This window comes from Canis lupus, chromosome 7, assembly GCF_003254725.2.
Source record: "Canis lupus dingo isolate Sandy chromosome 7, ASM325472v2, whole genome shotgun sequence".
Taxonomy (NCBI): Eukaryota; Metazoa; Chordata; class Mammalia; order Carnivora; family Canidae; genus Canis; species Canis lupus.
In genome coordinates, this window is record NC_064249.1 from 34,961,054 (window position 1) to 34,977,213 (window position 16,160).

Genomic DNA, 16,160 nt, shown 5'->3' on the forward strand with positions numbered 1-16,160 from the left:
GCATGAAAGAGGTCCTCATGCCTCTGCAGTCTGGCTAAGAATCAAGGGCTCCATCAGCCTGGACACAATCAGTTCTGTTAATATGGGGGGGAGGGGGCGCTTAGGATTGCAGCAAATTCTTCTAAGCAGCCAACTTGCCTTAAATGATCTGCCAAAGCCTATCCAAGTGCTGTTTGCATCAGAGCTGGAAAATGTCAATAGGTTGGGGTGGGGGTGGAGGAGCGAGGAGGAGGGTGGAAATGGGACTCATGTCCCTGAGTCCTTGTGAATAGCAGAGTACGCTGTGTTTATCGCCCTGAGATGCTCAGTGTTACTGTTCCCACTTCACGGATGAGTCCAAGGGCAGAAGGAAAGTGGAAAGGGGTGGCCAAGGAGAGTTGCACAGAGAATCACATCACGTGCTGAGAAAACTGAGGTCCAGATCATATGACGGATTTGCCCAGGGTCCCACATGAAAGTGACAGAGCTGGTATTGGGAAGCCCTGCACGCAGGTGCCAGGACTCGGGTCCTTAACCTCCACGCGGTTCCGCTCTCAGTCCCCTTCATCGTGTTTCTTCTGCTATGCCTTTGCTTTTCCCCTTTTGAGAAGAAGAATAGAGTGTTATTATAGGTGATTATAATGAATGTGAAAGCTTGGCTTTTCATAGACTTAGACCTCATGCGGGAAGGAGTCAGAAGTCGGCACGGCGGTAAGGTTTTGTATTCCTCTGCTGTAGCTTAATTAAGGGAGCGCGTTGCACCATGATTACTTTAATACATTTAACATTTAATAATTATCCAACACTTAGCCAGCACTCCAAGAGACAGACGCATCCGGAGAACCAAGAGCGAAAAGGCAGGGAAGGGAAAGTGAGGAGTAGATAAGGCGTGAAGGACTTGCGGGGGAAGATGAGGCGGTGCGTTCCTCGTGAGGTTGCAAGTGCCCAAGCTCTGCAAGGAACGTAGGTCCCTTTCAAGCAAAAGAGCAGCACCCCCCTGGGCAGGCTGCCGGCCTCCGAGCACCCTGGGGGAGCCCTGTCCGCAGGACACAGATTCCGCTTGCGGTTTTCCAAGGGTGGGACCCATGGCCCTGGGCCATCTGTGCTCTCCGCTGGACCCCAGCGGGTTTGACGGTGACAGCTGAGGGGGGCTAGGATTGCAGCCCTGGGCTCGCTGGAACAAAGCAGCTGCTGCGGCTCCTTTGCTCGCTGGCCTGCTCTCCACTAGCCAGTGGGACATTACGGTCTTTGTTATTCACGCAGCAGTTGGAATCTCTGTCCTTGTAAGGAAGGAAGCCGCAGGGTAATCCAGCCCTGGCTGTGCCACTGACGAGTGACTCACTCATTTCTGCCACGTGAACTGTGGATGAACCCGGGCCGCGGTGGCTCGGGCCCTTCCTCGGACGTGGTCTACAGCCTGCACTTGATTAAACTTAATGGATTCCTGAGGAATATGTGCACTCTATATATTAAGTCAAATTAAGCCCTATGCACCATAAACCATGCTTTTTGTTTGTTTTGATAACATCAGAGAGTAGGAAGGAAAGAAAAAGTGCAGGTTTAGGAAAAAGAGCAAGAGCTCAGCCACATTATTTTGCCCCAAAGGGAATCCAAGCCAGTGCTTGTCCCCGGGGTGGGGGTGGGGTCTGAAAGGGGGGGTCAATCCTGTGGGCCTCTTGGCCCGGGAAAGGCTGAGGGCTCACATGGAGTGGGGCACGGTGCTTGCATGGGGGAAGCGCTGGATTCCATCCCTGCTCTACTGCTAACCAGCCACGTGACCCTGGGCAGCCAACTGATGCCTCCTGCTCGCAGCTTCTTCCTTTGAGGAGTGGCCCGTCCCTGCTTCAGAGTTGGCGTGAGGATAGCCTAAGGGAAGGGTTTAGCGCAGCGCCACAGTGCACTGCAAACATCGATACACGTATATATACATGCACGTAGGTCTGTGTATGTATACCTCTGCGTGCATACATGTGAGCATGTACATGCATGTATCTGGCTACTTAGATATATATACCTACATGTGGCCTGTATAGATATAGACCCAGATATGTACAATGTATATATGGGCCATATAGCTAGAGCTATGCACTTACACATACCTAAAGTATGCATATGCTGATTTGGGCCAGGAGGTAGCAGGGAGCCTAGGCAGGGTCGGCAGATGGGACGATGTGCAGGGGGCGGGGGAGCTGCTGTTGGTAGAGGAGGGGTGTGACCCCAAGCCCCACACCTACCTGGACCATGAATAGAGACCCTCATCACCGCTATAGTGGTAAGAAGCCGACGTTTATCAGGTGGCCCCTTATCAGAGAAGTGATGTCCTTTCATGTTGTTTTTGCTGTTTCTAAAAACAGAAAGCAGAGGCCAGAACCGTTGCCAAGATCATTCAGGGAGACTCCTTTGGGAACCAGTAGCTAACGCACCATAGATGATGCCCTCTGGCAGGAGGGGAGAAGAAAGGCTCAAAGGACGTAGGTGCAGCATCTGAGAGAGAGGGTGGTCGGTGGTCTTGGGGGCCCAGGGCCAGTGGTCAGCTGAGGACAGATGCCTACCCACCTGGGCCTTGCATCCCTGGCTCCAGAGTGACGTTCCCAGACCCTCGGGAGGGAAGCAACTCGAGCCTAAGCTGGTAAAGGAAGGAAGAGCAAGTTTTTCCCAGCAAATCATCACTCTGTCCCCACTGAGCCACCAGCAGCCTCGTCCCACAACCCAGCATGTGGTATGATTCTGTGTGCAACTCCCTTTGTCCACCACTTTCCACTTTCCTTCTGCCCTTATCTTGGTTTCCCACCTGGAAAGGAGGCTCCAGAAGCACAGTGCCTGGTAAGGAGGGATACAAGGAGCTCTGGTGGCTCCTCTGCTCTAGCTTTGGAAGTGACTGAGGATCCCCTAGCTCCCTCGAACCTCAGTGTCCTCATTTGAGCTTGAGGACAAGTACCAGCTCTGTGAGGATCCAGGGAGGTCATGTGGTGGTGGGGAGCGGGGGGCATGGTGTTTGGAAACTAATATAACATTGCACATGGATAGCTTCCTCTGAGATTTGCACACCACAGGACTTTGGCAGGTTGGCTTATATGTTTGCCACCACTGCTAGAGCCACATCAAAACACACACACTACCTGGGGTGTCTAGGTGGTGCAGTTGGTTGTGCACCCAAGTCTTGGTTTTGGTTCTGGTCATGATCTCAGGCTCATGGGATCGAGCCCTAAGTCGGGCTCTATACTCAGAGTGGGTCTGCTTAAGACTCTCTCTCTCCCTCCCTATCCCTCCTGCTTGTGCTCTCTCTCTCTCTCTCTCTCTGTGTGTCTCTAAAAGAAATAAATCTTAAAACACACACACATAAAACCTGCATCCTATGGACTGAATTGTGCCTCCCCAGAATTTATATCTTGAAGTCTTAATCCCCAAAATGATGTTTTTGAACAATGGGACTTTGGGAGGTGACTAGGTTTCCATGGAGTCGTGAGGGTGGGGCCCTCATGATGGAATTAGTGTCCTTCCATGAAGAGAACCCAGAGTCTGTTTCTCTCTCTCCACTAGGTGAGGATACAGGGAGAAGGCTGCTATCTGTAAGCAAGGAAGAGGGTTCTCACCAGATCCCGACTGTGTTCCCAGTTTGACCTTGGACTTCCAGCTTCTGGAACTGTGAGAATACATACTTGCACTGTGTCAACCACCCAGTCTGTGGCATTTTACTATACTTTCCCGAGCTGTCTGGGACCTGCCATATCTCATGCCTGTCACACTAACAGGTAAGGCCTGTCACTGCTCTCCCAAAAGACGGATGCCCAGGCTTGGGGCCATGACACCAGGGGATGAGGGGACCTAGTTAACACTCGATGAATGCTGAGCTTTTCAAAAAGTTTTCAAAAGCAATATGGTTTCACCTTGGTTTTTTAATTTGAATGATTCCAAAAAAGATGTTGGGTTTAAATGTGGGATGGATATTGGTGGAAAGAATGTACAATAATACATGTTCTTACATAATGTAAAAGTGCCTGCCACACAGTTCTCAGAGCATGTGGGCAGGTACAGGTGGGAGAGAAGTGTGGGGAGCAGCACAGAACGTCACAGCAGGAAACGGGAAACGATGGGCACACGGAGCCATAGATACATTCACATGCAGCCTCCTTCACATCCAGTTAACAGACATTTCACAGCAAAGACATTCATCTCCTTCTGGTCAATAGTTCTTAGCCAAATGATCAAAATAAAACAAATCACTCATCACAAGAAAAAAAAATGTAACTATGTGTGGCAATGGAGGTTAACTAGACTTCTTGTGGTGATCATTTCAGAATATATGCAAATACCAAATTATTACACTGTGCACCAGACACTGAAATAATGTCATATGCCAATGACACCTCAACACACGAACACATACATACACACATGCACATGCATGCATACTTACACATACATACACACGTATGCATACATACACACATGCATATAAACCCATGCATGCATACACGAACACACATGCATACTTAAATCAAAGCCCTATTTCACATCCATAAGCTTTTCCTCCTTTTCTTTGCTTTCCAATCACAAAGTCTGGGACAACAGAGGAGGGTTAGAAGTCAGCCATCAACTCTTTCGGCTCCTTTTGCCAGCACCATGACACTGAAATTCCTCCCGTGCCCCTCCCCGCCCATGGGCGGCCTTGACCTTGACCCTGCAGGAGAAACCTTTGGCAGGGGCAGTGGGGAGGCTCCAGGGTGGCTGGAATGAACCAAGGCACCCATCTCAGGAGACTGTGTAGCTATTGATTCTACCTGCCAAGTGTTTGGAGGGAGAGTGACCGCCTTCCCTGGGAGCCACACAAAGTGGTAACTGTAAGAGGTGCCTATCGGGCCACACCGATCGGCTCGGGGACTACAGTGTGAGCCTTTGTGAGCTGAGACAGAGTGCAGCACGGGTAGGGAGGAGCTGAGACACCGAGTCTTCCCAGCCTCAGGCTGGTGGGGAGAGCTCACTATAATAAGTGCTGTCTCTTTTCTTTTTATCTGTCCCACATTAGGTAATCTGCTGCGTTGAGATTCCTTGTCAATTAAAGAGAGGCCAGAGGGAGGATGCGAGAGGCAGAGTTGCGGTAGACAACACGTGAGATGTGGCGTCCCTTCACCGGTGCACTTGTCAGGCAGAGAAGGACGATCCCACCAAAAAACGAACAAGAGGAAGCACTTATTTCTTAACTTGTTCATCTCTCATTGTCAAGGGTTTCTGCCTTCTGAGGGGCATTCCCGGGTGAAACAGATGCTCTGAGTGAAGTATTCCCGACCAATCCAGCTTTGAGGAAGAAAGCCTGAGTTTCCATCTCTGATCTGGAACTTACGCCCTGGGCTCCCCAGGCAGACCTGATGCCCATCCTGTTGTTTTAGGCGGTGATGCACAGGAACAGGTCGGGAGGTGGGGTGGGGGCTGGATTGAGGGATTGTAGAATTAAAGGACCCCGAATGCTCAGTCTTGACAGAACACTCCCACGGGAGAGAGTGGCCCCAGCTAGCACACCTGAGCTGTCCTGACCTGTGGCTTCTGCAGAATCTCTTCTTGGCCCCACAGCCATGGCTCTCCACTTAGGTTGCCTCCGGGTCTCCTTCCCAGAGTGGGAACTCACTCTCCATGATCACTTACACTGGTCTGCCTTGCCTGGGGGTCCTAGTGTGATTTATCAGCCCCTCCAAATGTAGAACTCCTAGAAAGCAGGGACTATATCTTACACATTTTGGGGTTCCCCTGAAGTTCTGAGCTCAGTGCTCCGTATGTGGCTGACATTTGAAACATGCATTCCGTTGCACCTTTGCAATGGAGATATATTATACAGAGAGCTTCCCGCTGGTCTCCTGCCATCTTACACAAAACCACTGCACAGTGTAGTAAGACAGAGAACACTGAGGATTAGCTGACACGGGGTCTGGATTCCCCTAACTAGAGCCCAAGGGAAACAAGATCTTGGGCTTACTCCCAGCTTACGGTGCTAATGCTACAGTCGTAACACGCACAGTTAGGTGGAAGGAGCAAAGGGGGCAGGCCCAGTGCTGGGGAGCTGGGTTTGCCCTAAGGACCAGGAAGCAGAAGGCAAGGGGAAGGCGGCAACTCCAGGGTAGAGGCACATCTCTCCCTGGGGATGGGGATAGGACTGGGCCCAGGGAAGCATCCTTTCCATGAAAGGTAACTGCTGGTGCCCAGGTTGGGAGAAGGAGCCCGCCAGGAGGAGAAGCTCCAGCCCTGCTGGGGTCTGGAGCTCCCTGTGCCTTAACAAGGAAGGAAAGAGGCAGTGAGAGATGCTGACTCTGGGAAACATCATTCCTGCTGGAAATCTGCTAGTGCTGATGGTTTCCTGCCCCAGAGACAGGGAGGACCCCAACCAGCTATGCCTTGTCTGTGGGCCTTGGCGGTGAGGGCCTCAAGTTTGTGCAGGGCACAGGGACACAGGTCTCTGTGATTTCTTGTACCCCATGATGTCTCTGGGAGAGCAGGAAAACACCTGTCTCTCTGGCACAGCACAGCCCCCTCCTCCCCCTGCGCTGTGGAAGGGTTTCTGGGCAGCCTGGCATAGCACACAGAGGGCAGTGCCACCTGCCTGGAGGCCACAGTGAGAGTGACCACATGCAGCAGGAGGGCTCTCTTCCCAGCTCGAGGCAGAAATGCCTCCCCGGTGACCCCTCTGCCAGGGGAGGAATGCCGCCCTCCTGGAGATGATCTTGTTTCTTCTAACACCACACAAAGAGAAAGGGAAGGTATTTAAAGGGAAGGAGAAGGAGCAGGGATGCATTTTTGAGTGTCATTGATGGAAATTGGTTCTTGCGACCCTAATGGTTAGTCCTCATCCTGCATGTCCCCTTCCCGCGGCCACCCCCACTCACTGTCACTTCATTGCAAAGCAAAGTGTCTTCCCTCAGACTCATCAAGAACCTGAACAGCCAGGAACAGCTGAGGACCTGAAGTCTCATTAAAACTTTATGCTGCAGGGGATGCAATGATTTTCATCGAGTCTCTTAAAATCTAAAACTTGTGGGTGTGGTTTCCCTGTAAGGGGCAGGAGCCCTTCGGTGGGAGGTGTCGGTCCAGCCGTTAGATGCCAAAAAAAATAATGCCATGCACACCCGCCAGTCAGCTAACCTGGGAGAGCTCAGATAATGTGGGGAATCATTGGAATACTGAAGCAGGCCTGCAAGGAAAGGAAACAAATATTCCCGCATTCCCATTCCCCCTAAGTGTCACGCTCTCCCACAAAGAGCCTCTTGTAAACAGGGAGGTGGTGGCCAGAGGTTCTGTGGCCCTTGGTCCAGTTAAGCTAAATTCACGCAAGAGGACAGACGGTGTGGAGTGGAGCTGTTTGCTCGGAGTGGTGGCAGGAAGATGAGAGAAGGACTGCAAGGCTCACCTGCTGCCCAGGAGGCAGACCCTCTGCTGCACCCCTGTACCCCTGTACCCCTGCACCCCAGTGGGCTCCCACAGCCAGCCTACCTGTCCCCACCTCTGTCCCCAGGCACAAGTGTATCTGCCCGACCATGGCTGGGGAGGTCAGAGACACTGCCTTGTCCTGGCCTCCAAAGTAACGAACTTCTCACACAGAAATGGTTTCTCTTCTCCAAACTCCACTGCTGGATCCTCTCACCTTGCCCCCAGCACCACTGGGACAGCTGCTACTGCTCAGGCTGCTATGAGAGCTCAGGGCAGGGGGACAATGGCAAGTGTCTATGGACCAGGGACCGCAGAGCTTTATAGACAGAGAAAAGATGTAACGTTGCTAAAGATTAAGTGGAATCCCAAGCACTGAGTATGAGTGTGAAATCAGTAGCCTGCATCAAAAATGCATAAAGCCCCATGGCCCAAGCTTCTGAGCTTCCTAGGGTAACCCTGACCTCAAGTATTCTGTCCCCATTAGTTACTAAAACATTCCAGGTGTTTGGATATTGAGGGGCACATAAACAGCATCTCTCAGGTTGACCCTTGCTTCTGGAAGCCGCACAAAATCCTCTTTCAGACGGCATCCATTCTAATTCGAAACTGTGGCCTCATCACCAAGGGCAGGAAGAATGAACTTATATCTGGGGTGACCAAGCAAGTTCCCGAGAGGAAGAGGGAAATGGGATTGCCTGAGCCAGGGGTTGCAAATGATGGGCTTTCTCATGTGAGGCCAAGTCTGAGACACACAAGCCGAGAGCAGGCTTCCGAGGCCCTGTGGATGCCGAGGGGGTGGAGTGAAGGTGCTGGGGAGCTGGGCTGCCGGCAGGTAAAGGTGGGATGCAGGCTCCTAGCTGAAGGGTGGAGACTGGATGTTGTAGCATTAGCCAGATGGTGGTCTGGAAAACAATGTTCTACAGATGTGAGCAGATGGTCCGGGCTGGGGAAGGTGTGCTGGATGTCTCTCTTCTTCTCTGGCTCCCTCTGTCCCCTGGAAGGCTGAACTCTATGAACTGTATGGTTGACTCCTGGGCCCCTTGGCTTTGGGCTGGGTTCGGGTGATGTCAGGATTGACAGGTGACTGGAAGGCAGGAGGAGAGAGAGGCCCAGGTATTAACCTCCCTGGCTCCTCCCCTGCAGCAGCCAGTCGCCCTGGGGCGGTCTCAGCTCTTGTCAGGCAGTGCCTCCCCAACCCATACCTATGCCCACGTTCTCTGTCTCTTACCTCATCCCGTTTCCTCCGTTGCTAGTCCCTGGGTGCTCCATCATCCCCTTGTTGGTTTCCTTAATCTGTTCACACTTTTGCTAATAGTCTCCGCAATTACTCCTTTGAATGAGCCATCTGTTTCCTGCCAGGATCCCAGTCAAGTAAATTTGGGGGAAATGCTTGAAAATTTGCAATGCTTATTAACATCTTAAGGCTCCGAAAAGTCCTGCTGTAAAGAAACTCTTTAATTTTGTTTTTATCTGCAGAATCTTTTTTCCCCCATGGAATTCTTACTAATCCCTCCTCACAGAGGTTAAGAAAATGCTGCTATCAATGAATGGTCATTCGAGGGAGGGAGCAACATACACAAAGCAATGCTTCAAGAAAATTTGTTTGAGCCTTCAGAAGGGTGTATTGGGAAGAATGGAAACAGGGTGATCTGGAAGGAGCATTAGTAATACTCTCCACACGGTTTAGATCGTGAGAGTGGGAAGAAGGGAACACAAAAGCTGAGGTGTCCACAGTGTCCCTTACCTCCAGGCCCCTGAGCTGGGCTGCCACTCTCACCTTCAGTACGAAGAGCGCCTCTGTGAATGGTGAGCTCCCTGAGTCAGGGGCCTCATCCTCTTTGAGAATTCTTCTTGGGAACACCCGGAAAATACGATCTGCTGCCCCAAAAGTTGACAAAACCCAGGAGTAGAATGAAATCTGACCCTTAAACCTGGGCAGACCTTTTCCCTTGTGGTGTACAGGTCAAAAGTGGAAACTGTTTCAGTGAGAAATCTGTGGGTTTATATCATCATGATGACCTAATCAAAGTGACTAGAGTCAGGATGTTGAATTAGATGATTTGAAGGATAATTCAGAGGCCAGATGTGAGCCTGCTCTTTTCTCAAGAATCTCCATGATTGGGACTCCTGAGTGGCTCAGTGGTTGAGCGTCTGCCTTTGGCTCAGGGCCTGAGCCTGGGGTCCTGGGATCGAGTCCCACATTGGGCTCCCCATAGGGAGCCTGCTTCTCCCTCTGCCTATGTCTCTGCCTCTCTCTGTGTGTCTCTTATGAGTAAGCAAATAAAATCTTAAAAAAAAAAAAAAAAAAAAAAAGAATCGCCTTGGTCCAGGTCCTCAGTTTGTGAGGTTTTGTGTCAATAAAACTTTCACTGCATCCCCCAACGAAATTATTCAAAGAAGAAGAAACACTGCTCCATTCTCCTGACTTTCTATGAACTCTTAAACCAAGGTCAGCACAGAGGTCTCTCCTTCCCTCAGGGAGGCTGGATTGTGGCCTGTGAAGGTCCACACCCACTTCCATCACCCTGCATTCACATCGCTGCTGAATACTTTTACCCCAGTTGAATGCTTCCATGGGGGTCCAGAGAGGGAGTTGAGGACCCAGCTGTATACACAGGCCCGTTGTGAAGGTAGTAGAATCAATTCTCGGTCTTTTGCAGTGAGGTACAGAAGAACCTCAGGGAGGTCAGCAAAGATTCCCTGTCCAGATGCACAGCCTGCCTTCACAGAGAGTCCTTGATCAGGCTCAACGTGGAAGGAGCCCTTTCTAAGCCGCTTGGATTCAGTGGATGACAGCCTTCCTGGAGGAGAGAACATGGTTTTTCAAGAAATCTGATGACTGTCTCCAACACCCAGGGACCTCGGAGGGGAGGACTGGGGGAGCCAATTCCCTGTAGCTACAGTGAGCCTAGAACAAATAATCAAAATGATAGCCTTGGGTTCAATTTTGATTGAACCAAAGGAAATTCCTGGTATTTGTGGCAACATTCAGAGAGATTAATAATAATAATAATAATAATAATAATAGAAATAATAATGCAGATCTATCACTGGCAGTTGATTATAAGTCTATTTTGCCTATATTTCAATAGACAGCAGATCTTCTTAACTTTCCCATCAAGAAAGAAAATAGAAATCCCCAGTGATCTCCAGAATGGCTAAAATGAACAACTCAGGAAACAACAGATGTTGATGAGGATGTGGAGAAAGGGGAACCCTCTTGCACCATTGGTGGAAATGTAAACTGGTGTAGCCACCCTGAAAAACAATGTGGAGGTTCCTCGAAAAGTTAAAAATAGCACTACAGTAATTGCACTACTAGGTATTTATCCAAAGGATACAAGTGGTGATTTGAAGGGGCACCTGCACCCCAATGTTTATAGTAGCAATTTCCACAATAGACAAACTACAGAAAGAGGCAGATGCCCATCAACGAATGAATGGATAAAGAAGATGTGGTATTTATACAATAGAATATTACTCAGCCATCAAAAAGAATGAAGTCTTGCCGTTTTAACACTGTGGTTGGGACTAGAGGGTGTTATGTTAAGCAAAATAAGTCAGTCAGAGAAAGACAATTTATCATATGATCTCACTCATATGTGGAATTTAAGAAACAAAACAGATAGACATAGGAGAAGGGAAGGAAAAATAAAATAAGATGAAAACAGAGAGGGATGCAAACCATAAGAGACTCTTAACTTTAGGAAACAAATGGAGGTTTGCAAGAGGGGAGAGGGGTAAGAGGATGGAGTAACTAACTGGGTGATGGGCATTAAGGAGGGCATGTGATATAATGCACACCGGGTGTTGTATGCAACTGATGAATCAATAAATTCTACCCCAGAAACTAAAAAAAGAGAGAGAGAGAGAGAGAGAGAGAAAAGAAAGGAAATCTCCAGTGACCTCAAACACACAATACAGAATATGCTAGAATGGAAAACAAGACACACCAACCAGCCTGTCTTGAGAAAAGCCTGAATGTGTTCGGTATATTTCCTTGATGTGGAACATACAGAGTGGTCCCTTCTGGTTTTCTCAAGAAATGGATGGGTCAGTTCTCAAATTCTAATCTTTGCATTCAAAGAAGCTGGGTGAAACCAAAACTCTGGACCTCAGAGAGTCTTTCTCACTGGGAGCTAGAAAGTACCCAGGCATGGGAGGCCCCCTGAGTCAGTTCAAGAGTTTCATGTTGTTTGTTGCTTGGAATCTCCAATTGTCCCGCTAGTAACTTAGTCAAATGTATGTGTACACACACACATGTATACACACATACACATGTGTACACATATACAAAACACATGCATGCATGCACACACATACACACTACATACATACACATATGCACACATATACGCATACACATAGACAGAGACACCTAAACACACATGCACATATGCACACACACATACCCACACACATGCATACCCTCTCTCAAAGAAGAAAGGATCTTAAACAGACTTCCAGAGCTCTTCCCAGCTGCTTGCAGACTACAAAGACTGTATTGGCTAGGTGTGGAAGGTAAAGGAAAATGGGCGGATTAAGTTCTCTTTCCATAACAAAGCAATTTCTTGCAAGTCTCTGCACCAGGAAGGCAGAGAAGACACATCAGATGGTTTCATGAACTTGGGCTGATCTCAGAGTACACAGGCGCCTGGATTAGATCACCTGCCATCAACCCTTCCTGTCTTAAACATGAGATCCCCCCTATCCCACCCTCATCCCCATCGGTGAAGTCACTAAGAGGAAAGTAGCCCCCCTGAGTTATGGAAAAACTGTAGGCAGCATTGATGAAAGTGCTGAGACAGGTGACCTAGTGTGATGTTTCAGGAAGTTCATTTGTCCCATTTATAGATGTGGACATTAAGGCTTATAGGGTAGAGATATTGCTACCCTTCCTGGTGCCAAGCCAGGAGGAAGAAAAAAGTGCCTGACTAAAGTTGTGTCTTAAGAGCCAAAACAGCCATGCAGAGGCGTGGGAAACAAAATAATTCAACCAGTTGTTTGCATCCTGTGGGCGCAACCAGCTAGTGGGGTAACCTTTCATTTTGTGACCAGGTACAGAAGCATTCGGTGGGGCAGCCTAGGTCAGCTAAGCTCACCACAAGGTCCCCCATCTCCTACCTTCTCTCCTCTCCTTCCCAGAGCCCAGCTGTAATTCAGCCCAAGGGCTGGCTGCTTGGAAGTCAAGACTCTATAAACCCAGCCTCTTTCTGTGAAGGAGCGCTCTGGTGTCTCTGGGTCCTCGTGGTCCCTGAGTGGTGTGGGACAACATGTGTCTGCCCACGGGTGCAAGGTCTGGCTGCACATCCCCCGAGAAGGACAGGACTGGAAACTACTGCTCCTTTTGGGGGTCCTGCAGGAAATGCCACACTGTCTTGTTTTATGTCGCCCACGGTGCCCCAAATACTCACTAATAGGAAACGTGGGTGAGCATCTCGCATGTCCCCCTTGCTAGCTCATATCTTGGAAAGAACAGAAATCAATAGTGACCTGTTATCCACCTGTCCAAAATAACTCTGGGGAAATTTCAGAATGAGGCAGGAAAGGACTCTATGCAGCCTCTCTTGGATGGCGATGAGGAGGGACCTGAGGACGCCTTGTCCTACCCCATCAGAGACCAGTTTTGGGGGTTTGACAATCAGGCTGGGGTTGTCCCCCCACCTGCCCCTCCTCTGTGTTTCGTCATGTCACCGAAGAGGCTCTGCAGCCTATGGCACAGAGAGATCCTACCTGGATTAAGTCAAGGGTTTACGGGAGCTGGTCTGTGTGTTTTCGAGAGCAACGCAAAAATGTACTAGAAAACCCTGATAATGTGTCTCCTACACAGAATCAGAGCCAGGGCAAGAGGAGGGAGAGGGAGACGGACTGTCTGTCGTGCCGAGGATTTATATGCTCTGTCTACATTTTCAACAAGTGATTTTTCCATTCCTGGTGGAGTGTCGTGTGAGGGTCACTGAGCCAGTCCTCAGGCACCGGGAAAAACACAGACCCAAACAGAAAGAGCGTCTGGGCGCGGGCCACTGGCCGGCCGATGCCAAGACAGGACTGAGTCGGCTCCGTGCGTGTTTTTCCCTCCTTCCTATGTTGTGTTTGCTTCTCCACAGAGTTACAAGCTCTTTGTGGGGGACACTCTGTCAGCCCAGCTTCCGACTTTGTCTCCGGCTATGAGAGCCAGGCCTGGTACGCAGCAGGTGCTAGGTGCCTGAGTGAGTGAGTGGTTATTTCATCCCAAGAGGACACGGTTGCCCAGAGAGAAAGAACGTAGGCCCACGGCCTCATGGCCATTAGATCATCTGCACAGATGAGCCTGTGAGGTTGTTTAGTGATGCTGAACCATACGGAGAGATCGGAGGTGGAGGCGGCATCCTACAGACCAGAATTCAAACCCCTGCTCTGCCATCTACCAACTGCATGATGTTGGGAGAGTTTTAAAATCTCTGTTCCTGGGGCACCTGGGGAGGGGGGGCTCTGTCGGTTAAGCATCTGCCTTTGGCTCAGGTCATGATCTCAGGGTCCTGGGGTCGAGCCCTGAGTCAGGCTCCTTGATCAGCGGGAGTCTGCTTCTCCCTCTCATTCACACACTTTCTCTCTCTCAAATCAATCAATCAATTAATCAATCAATCTCTGTTCCTCAGTTTTCTTGTCTGTAAAGTGGGGAGAGGAATCGCACTGAACTCAGTGGTGTGCTGATTATAAAGTGCTTAGCACAGCAATTGGCACGTACAGCTGCTGAATGAGCATCCGTTCCCTTTACTCATACTTTCCTCCCTCGCCAGCAGGAAAATAAGCTGAACACAGGCCATTGACTGTAGAAGGGTAGTTGAGAGGGGTAGCTAGCAGGGGAGGTCCTTCTGGGGTGATGCCCAGTGGAGGGACGGCCTGTGGCAAGGCCATCCCACCTGCCCAGCCTAGCTCAGGGAGAAACAAATTCTAAAAGAGATGTGGCTGTGGTGATTTTTTTTTTTAACAGGCATGAGAGGGATATAGAACAAGGGATGCTCACTGCAACCTCCAAAAAGCAAACTCAGAAAGGCAGCCATTATCCCCCTGTCCAAAGCACAGAGCTTGCATGACGCCTACTCTGGGACCCCATCACTCTCCTTCTCCTGCAACTGTGTCCTGACCAGGACAGTCCCACCTCCCAGCCTCAGGAGAGATGGGCAGGGTGGATGGAGGTGTGAGTAGAGAAGGGAAGTAGGAGGAGAAGGCAGGGAAGAGGCATGAAGCTGGAAGCAGGTGGCCAGGAGTGGAGGAGAGGTAAGGAGAAATTTGAGAGAGAATGGGGAGAGAGATCTAGGGCCACCATCCATCCTTTGAGCATGCACGTTTCCATCCTCAAATCACGGACAGACAAGGCAGAGGCAGTGAGGACACCCTCCCCTCCATCCACCCTCTGATACCTCCCATTCACTCCTGTGCAGATGTTTATCATGCCTTCCTGAGTGCAGAGAAGGTGCTGGAGACAGGATGGCGGGCAAAGCGGACACAGTCCATGGCTACTGGAGAAACACCTCACCTGTCACAGAAGTGCAGAATCTCAAGGTAGGAGGTGATGGGAAGGGAAAGAAGAGGGCATGACCCAGCAAGCTGGGGGCCGGAGGGGGGGCACATCCAAACTCCCTCGATTTGCTTCTCCATGACTTTCATTTTCTGAATGGCCAGCCCTTTTCCTCTGGAAAGAGGGGAAAAGAGCTATGTTGGACACTGGTGGTACCGGGGCCTGATCATCCGCCCTGAGGTAAAGAACTGCCTGGCCACGACTGCATGGCAGCGTCCCTGGGTCCCTGGGAAACTGAGGCCTGAAACTTGACTGGGACCTCACAACAAGTCCAAGGTGATGGTGAGACCTGAACTTGGGTCTTCCTGACTCAGGCGCTCAGGGACCTACTCTTTGGGGCTTTCTTTCCCCTACCAACCTTCCTGGGGGCCCTGGCCAGCTCGCTGGAGGGTTCCCGCTTCCCCTGCTCCACCTGCCATCCAGCCACAGCCCCTGTCCCAGGTGAGCACATGAGCAGGGGCCTAGGGAGCCTCAGAGATCCCCCACCCCTAGCCTGGTGGCAAGGGATTCCGGGCCCCCTCCTGGCCTTTGGCAGCAACAGGGAGGCAGGTTTCTTCCTCCTCCGCCCCCTCCAGAGAAGCAGGGCACTGCAGAGCGGCTGGCAAGCACAGAACCCACACCTGTGTGCCAGGTAGCACAGCTGCTTGTGTGAAACGTGATCTGTCCGCAGCACGCCAGGTCCAGTGTTGGACTCTGCAGGTTGGAGGAGGACTCCTTGAAGACAGCTCCCACCGCAGAGGCATCCTGCCCTCCCTACCCTCCCAGCCCAGCATCCGTTTGCTCCTCTTCTTTGCACTTTGCATTTCTGGCTGAGTTTGCCTTCCATGGCCTCCCGAGCAGTGAGGGTACGGGGCGGGGGTGGGGGGGGGGGTTGACACCTCTGGTGGCTGCACCCAGCACCCGCAGTAATAAAGCTGCTTAGTGTGCTCTGGGCACTTTTCATCTTCAAAGCAGTGGTTGCCTCCTCATTCCAAGGCCTGCACATCTGGCTGAAACGCTTGTAGATGCTGGCGCGGACAGGGGACTACCTTTGCAGCCAGGGTGCCCGGGAGACCCCTAGAGGCATCCTGCGGATTGGCTCAGTATGCCCTGCCTCGGGTGGCCTCTCGTGCCTGGGGGGCTGGAGCAGCCTGAATCCCGAGTCCCGGGCTCCTCTCCTTGGGCACCGCAGAGACCGCCTGTTTCCTGCCAGAATTGCTTTCTGAGC

The 16,160-nt window shown here is 50.8% G+C and overlaps 1 long non-coding RNA gene across 1 annotated transcript; it reads left to right on the forward strand.

Annotated features, from left to right (window-relative positions):
• Positions 1–361: 361 nt before the first annotated feature.
• LOC112648751 (uncharacterized) lies at positions 362–7,744 on the forward strand. Its single transcript, XR_003129281.3, has 3 exons — positions 362–690; positions 3,520–3,731; positions 5,006–7,744. It is a non-coding gene; the product is annotated as an uncharacterized LOC112648751 (long non-coding RNA).
• The last annotated feature ends 8,416 nt before the right edge of the window (positions 7,745–16,160 follow it).